The sequence below is a fragment of the Xenopus laevis genome, chromosome 3S, assembly GCF_017654675.1.
Source record: "Xenopus laevis strain J_2021 chromosome 3S, Xenopus_laevis_v10.1, whole genome shotgun sequence".
Taxonomy (NCBI): domain Eukaryota; kingdom Metazoa; phylum Chordata; class Amphibia; order Anura; family Pipidae; genus Xenopus; species Xenopus laevis.
In genome coordinates this window covers 40,204,167-40,210,363 of record NC_054376.1, presented here as the reverse complement: position 1 = coordinate 40,210,363, position 6,197 = coordinate 40,204,167, and the positions used below count along the sequence as shown (strand labels likewise).

Sequence of the window (6,197 nt, the reverse complement as noted above, 5' to 3'; positions counted from 1 at the left end):
AGTAATTAATACAGATACTTATTACATGGCAGCACAGAAATCAGTGCAATTAAAATAATTTAATAATCAGCCCTGTAGCAACAGCTTACAACAGGCCAACCTTGTTTTCTACTTAATAATTTGCAACAACCCCTAAGCTTAGCTTCTCAACAGCTGCTCAGAGCCCACTGAGCATGTGAGTGTCACAGACACTTTCCAAGATGGTGACCCCCTGTGACAAGTTTGAAGTCCTGGATCATTGCTGCTATTGACAAGCTGAGACTTTAGGCTGGTGCAATAAGTTCAGTTTGTAAAATATGGCATTTGTAGCCATATTCATTTTTTGATTTTAGTTTTCCTTTAATGGTCCAGCTGATACAACCATGTCCACTATGTGGACTCATTGTGTCAAATAGGAGGGACTAGCCTATGTTTTGCAGTTTGGATACCACTGAAAAGTGGCGGCATCTGTAACAGCGTAGGGCACACTTATTCTCTCACATTTTCACAGGCAACAAAACACCCCGTGTGCCATTGGTTCAAATCTTAAAAAAGTTACGTTTCAAAAAAGCAACATTTTTTTTGTATATATTTATATTTTAACTGTACCCCACAAAAATGCAGGGGATTGGATTGCCCACATTTAAAGGGCTGGTTCACTTGTTCATTTTAATTGGTCTTTCTGTCTTATATTTTTGGAATTATTTGCCTTCTTCTTCTTGACACTATCCAGTTTTATATATGGGGGTCTCTGACCCCATGTTAAAAATGCTCTGTCAAATGTATTGTTATTACAATTTTTCATTGCTCATCTTTCTATTCAGCCCCTCCCATATTCATATTCCAGACCTTTGTTGAAATCTGTGGTAACTTGGATCCTAGCACCCTGATTGCTGAAATTGCAAACTGAAGACTGGCTGAATAAAAATCTAAATAACTCAAAAAATACAAATAATAGAAAAAATCAAAATATAACTCTCTACATTGTAAAGTTAATTTAAAGGTGAACAACCCCTCTAAGTGAGATATGATACAGAAGCAGCTACGCACTGGACAGTCTGTTTTTGTTTATTCACCTGAAGATTTGAAGATTAAAGTCTTCACATTTTTTCCTGCAGAATTTTGTATAATACAGTTTAATGCCTATGTTGGCATAGATTTATGGTATTTCTCCTTACACACTAGGGACATGTCCTTTGAGCTGTGTTGGCTTGCTATGTGCCCTCTGATGTCATGCTGTGTTCTTTGACCCAGACCCATGCCCTTCTGTCTTCCTGTTTAAGAATTATAGCAGGGTACAGGGCCCATCTGGGTTTATTAGTAAATGATCTTATAATGTCTAACAGCCTTATTCAAACAGATAGAGGATAATGTAAAAAAAAGTTTGCACCAGGTCTTGTAAAGCACAGCAACCAATGAAAAAGAAGCATTAGCTAATAATATTCAGTGCTTCAAAGCAACCATTTGTTGCTAAGGATAGTTAGATCTGGTGCAAATTTGCAACTTTTATTACAATAACCCAATTCTTATTTGACAGGAGAGACACATAGATCATAGTCTTCATTAAAGTAATAGTGGGTAGAGTCTCCCCATTTCTTTTAGAGCTTTAAGCCAATATTATGTGTATAGCATGAGATCCACTAGAGGATATGTTGGTATTTAATGAGAATGGAACAGAGTCACTGTGTACGTTTAACAACTTCACTCATAGTTAAATTGGGTTGAAAAAAGACATCAAGTTCAACCCCTCCAAATGAAAACCCAGCATCCATACACACACCCCTCCCTACTTTTAATTAAATTCTATATACCCATACCTATACTAACTATAGAGCTTAGTATCACAATAGCCTTTGATATTTTGTCTGTCCAAAAAATCATCCAAGCTCAGGAAAAAAAACCCAACATTTCCCCTTCAGCATAACTGCAAGAAATATACTCATTCCCCAGTCTGGGAAATAATATTTTCTAATTGTAACAGAAACAACATTGCTTAATAAGTCACATGATGAAATATTTAAAGCAGGTTATCGCATCAGAGAGGCAGATTCTGTCTTGTTACCAAATAAACCTATTTGACCAGAAATATTTTAACGCCTGGTTTATTTATACCACTAATAATGAATTGTTATTAGTTACACAAACACCCTCCTTTACATGCTTCCGGACCTGTGACCGAAAAAATTAAAAAGGCACTTTAAAGCTGACAAACTGCAATGATGGGCTGATGTGATGTGAGAGTGATATTGGGCTAGAAGAGTAACTGTGTATTGGCATTTAAAACACTGCGCAAAGGGACATATTTCAGTCTGGTGCTTCCCTAGGCACCAAACCTCTGTTTCTCCCCCCACTTTTCTGATCAGCTCATGCTCAGTACTGTCTATCTATAATCATGGAAGAGGGCGGGTATCACACTTCACCATCAGTGTCAGGTGGTGGGTCTGACAGCCAACCCCCTAAAGCTTCCATCCTAGGCATGGATGGGTGCCTTTAACAGTGCAGTTATTGCTGTGAGCCTTTCCCATTTGTAAGTATAAGGTCTGTCTTCTGACAAGATATATTCCCATCTCTAACTGACTAGATGCTGGACATTATGCGCAAAATATGTTCCCCTCCTTAAAGGAAAACTATACCCCCAAAATGAACACTTAAGCAACAGATAGTTCATATCATATTAAGTGGCATATTAAAGAATCTTACCAAACTGGAATATATATTTAAGTAAATATTGCCCTTTTACATCTTTTGCCTTGAACCACCATTTTGTGATGGTCTGTGTGCTGTCTCAGAGATCACCTGACCAGAAATACTACAACTCTGACTGTAACAGGAAGAAGTGTGGAAGGAAAAGACACAACTCTGTCTATTAATTGGCTCATGTGACCTAACATGTATGGTCTGTTGGTATGTTTGTGAGTACAGTGAATCCTACGATCTCAAGGGGCGGCCCTTATTTTTTAAAATGGCAATTTTCTATTTATGATTACCCAATGGCACATACTACTAGAAAAGTATATTATTATGAAAATGGTTTATTTACACGAAGCAGGATTTTACACATGAGCTGTTTTATGCAATATCTTTTTATAGAGACCTACATTGTTTGGGGGGTATCGTTTTCCTTTAATGAAGATAGGTACTCAATCAGCTCCATAGAGATTTTTATTAAAATGAATGCTTACAATAAAGAAACAAACCATAATACAATTCTTAAACTTACATAAAATTAATGGCAGGTTAAATTTAAGATACCCACCACCAGAAGATTCCCTCCAGATTCCACCCATATGAGGACACACCACACCCCCAGAAGCAGTTTTGGTCGACCACTGACAAATACTTGACATTCTCCCTGACAAAGATCTCCCTGAAGGGAGAGCCAGGATGGGTCAAATATCAATCAGGTCCATAGAGGGCATAACTGTGTGACCCTGATCTTGGGCAGAAATGTAAATATAAAGACATAAGATGATCGTTCCGTGGTGCCTGCTGGAATATTCCCGGGCCAGTGCAGTTTTCTCCAAATAGGTGCACCAGCCCTGGGGTTTCATGCAAGTAAACGCAATCACTTGGGGGCACTTAACTTTTGGCACCCCAAGTAAAAATAACTTTTGTTCTCCTTTAATTCTGTTTTTTTACATGTTTACCTGAGTTGGAGCTGTTCTCTTTATAGATCAAAAGAACAGGACTTATAAATGATGTTAATGCTAGCACTGTAAATTGGTAAAAGTAATGGAGGCTGAGTGTGGGTTCATGTTCCATGCTCTACCCTGGAGTGCATTATCCCACTGTGCATCATATACCCTATGACTCCAAGCAGCACACTGTGTGAACGCCAGCTTCCATGCCATGAAATTACAGTACTATGTGCAATGTTAAATCAGCCTCAAAGCCTCCCTTGACTACTCTGCCCCCTTTATTCAATGGTCTGTGTTTGATAAGATTCAAAGAATAAAGGGATAATTGAATGGAAATGTCTGAAGAAGCATTGCAAATAAAGTACAAGTAGAAGTAAGACTGGCTAGACTTTCTGCAAGCATCTCTGAAAAATCTTACTGAAATATGAGGACATTAAACTTTGGAATTGTAGATATACTCATAATAAAATACCTTTAAACATGGTTTCTGGGACAAATGTAAAGATTAAATGAAAAGAAAGTGAAATTGGGAGCAAAAACATCCTTGTCCATTATTTACCATTACAAAATGTCACAATTCACAGCAGTATTAATGTTGCAATCCACTTTATGCCACTTATGACAAAACCTGGCAGAGCTACTAATGGCCGCTTCCTATCCATCAAGGAAGGAGCAAAGGGTGCCCATTAGGTAAAGGAAAAATACACACCGATTTCTGTGCAGAGTACTTCTTATATCTTCCCATAACGAGAAGGGGAAATATGAGGGCAGAGCGTATTGTGTACACAAAGAAGTCATTTCATGCATTTAAATAGATATGGGTGTGAGCTGCCATGTTTTAACTTGGGCTCAGTATAATGGCATTTCTTTAATATTCCACAGAAAGATGCTGCTTATGCAGGAAATACTGTATAGCACTCCGTTGTATAAAAGCAATTATACTGAGTATAAAGAATGGTCCTTGCAAATGGTAAGTACTATTTTCTGTTAATTTGCCCAGCACTATCACATCTAGCTCCATAACGAACACATTGTACCTTAATACCTGCCAATTGTTTTAGTGCCAAACATATCTGCCGCTTAAGTGCATGATACAGTCCATTCTGGATTATATACCCTGTATAAGGCTGATGGATGAAGTCTACTCGTTGTAGCATTTGGCAAACCAGCACCATTTACAGTATAAATCTTTACCCGTCGTGAGAGGCAGTTGCAGTCTATTTTGTGGTTCATCTCACCAGATAAAAAATGAAGAATCACATGGAAGTACTTTTCCCATTTATGGACAAGGTAAGTGAGTTTGGACTGGTGGTGTCGAGGAGGCATTTCAGTTTCCATATTATGTCTAAGCCTGTTGACCGCATTTCATGTGACTAACATTTCGTGCAATATACAACCCAAAAACCTAGTTAATCTCTGAAAACCTTCTGTTATTTATTTCATTACTGTACAGCACAGAAAGATTTACACATGCCTTCCACCCAGGCCAAGTCATCCATTAACGGAACATTATGATAAAGCTAGTGAAATCGAAACACTGACAAAGAAACCACGGTATAAGACTATGCTTATTATTTTATAATATAGGATTTTTTTGACTAACATAGTCTCATATTAAACGTAGGATAAAAAGAAGACATTACACGTAACCTTGACAAAATCACCTACAGGTTGATCTTCAGCACCTCCTTATCAGCATGACCACCAGAATGCCAGATGTCAGTTCAGCCTTATGTGGAACAAATTCTTGTCTAAAATCCCTCCCTGACCCAAAAACAACTAATTAAATGTACCATATGGTAAGTACCTAGAAATGCATTCCATAAAATATGTCAGAATGTCTGTGTTAACCTCTCCTAACTTCAGAACGCACTCTTCTAGGTGTTCGCGTGATTGCCTAGGGACCCCATGACAGTGGATCAAAAGTTAAACAGATTACGCAGAAGTAAATTGACAAAGAGGTCTTGTACAAATCTATATATGCTGTGGGCTTGAATTCAGGAATGTGAGTCATTTTACTCAACGGAATTTCAACTATTTCACGCAGTATAAAATAAATCAAATACTAAACAGTTTTATAGAGTTTTTTTAAAGTTGCTGCAGAACTGTTTAGCGCCTAACACTAAAACTCTCAATGAAAATCATGAATACTGGGACTTCAGTTTATATTATCAATGTGGCTTGTGGCTCTCTAACTCAAATGCTCAAAATCCTCCTGTTGTTTGGGATACTGAGGGACAGCATTAATATATTAAATATATTTACTCAAATCAAAAACAGTTAGGCTGCCACTCCTTCCTCAACATTCTCTTCTCACTGATTCTTCCTGGGACAGTTCAGTTTTTTATATTTCTGAAACCACACTGAATTCTCTTAAAAAAAGTTGCACTTATTGTGAAGACAAAGAAGGGGAGGTGGAGTCAGCTAGACGTGTAGCTGTAAGTCATCAATACTACACTAGATGCTCTGTGATTGGTTCAGAAACTACAACATTGGATTATTTTCCCTGTAAAAGACATGAGACACAGCTGTATGCCTTCTTTAGACAAAGGTCATATTTGGCATATTTCGTCCAAGTTC

General features: G+C 37.7%; 1 long non-coding RNA gene across 1 annotated transcript; it reads left to right on the top strand.

Moving 5' to 3' along the window:
• Positions 1–5,324: 5,324 nt before the first annotated feature.
• Positions 5,325–5,692, top strand: LOC121402149. Its single transcript, XR_005966613.1, has 2 exons — positions 5,325–5,416; positions 5,499–5,692. It is a non-coding gene; the product is annotated as an uncharacterized LOC121402149 (long non-coding RNA).
• Positions 5,693–6,197: the final 505 nt, after the last annotated feature.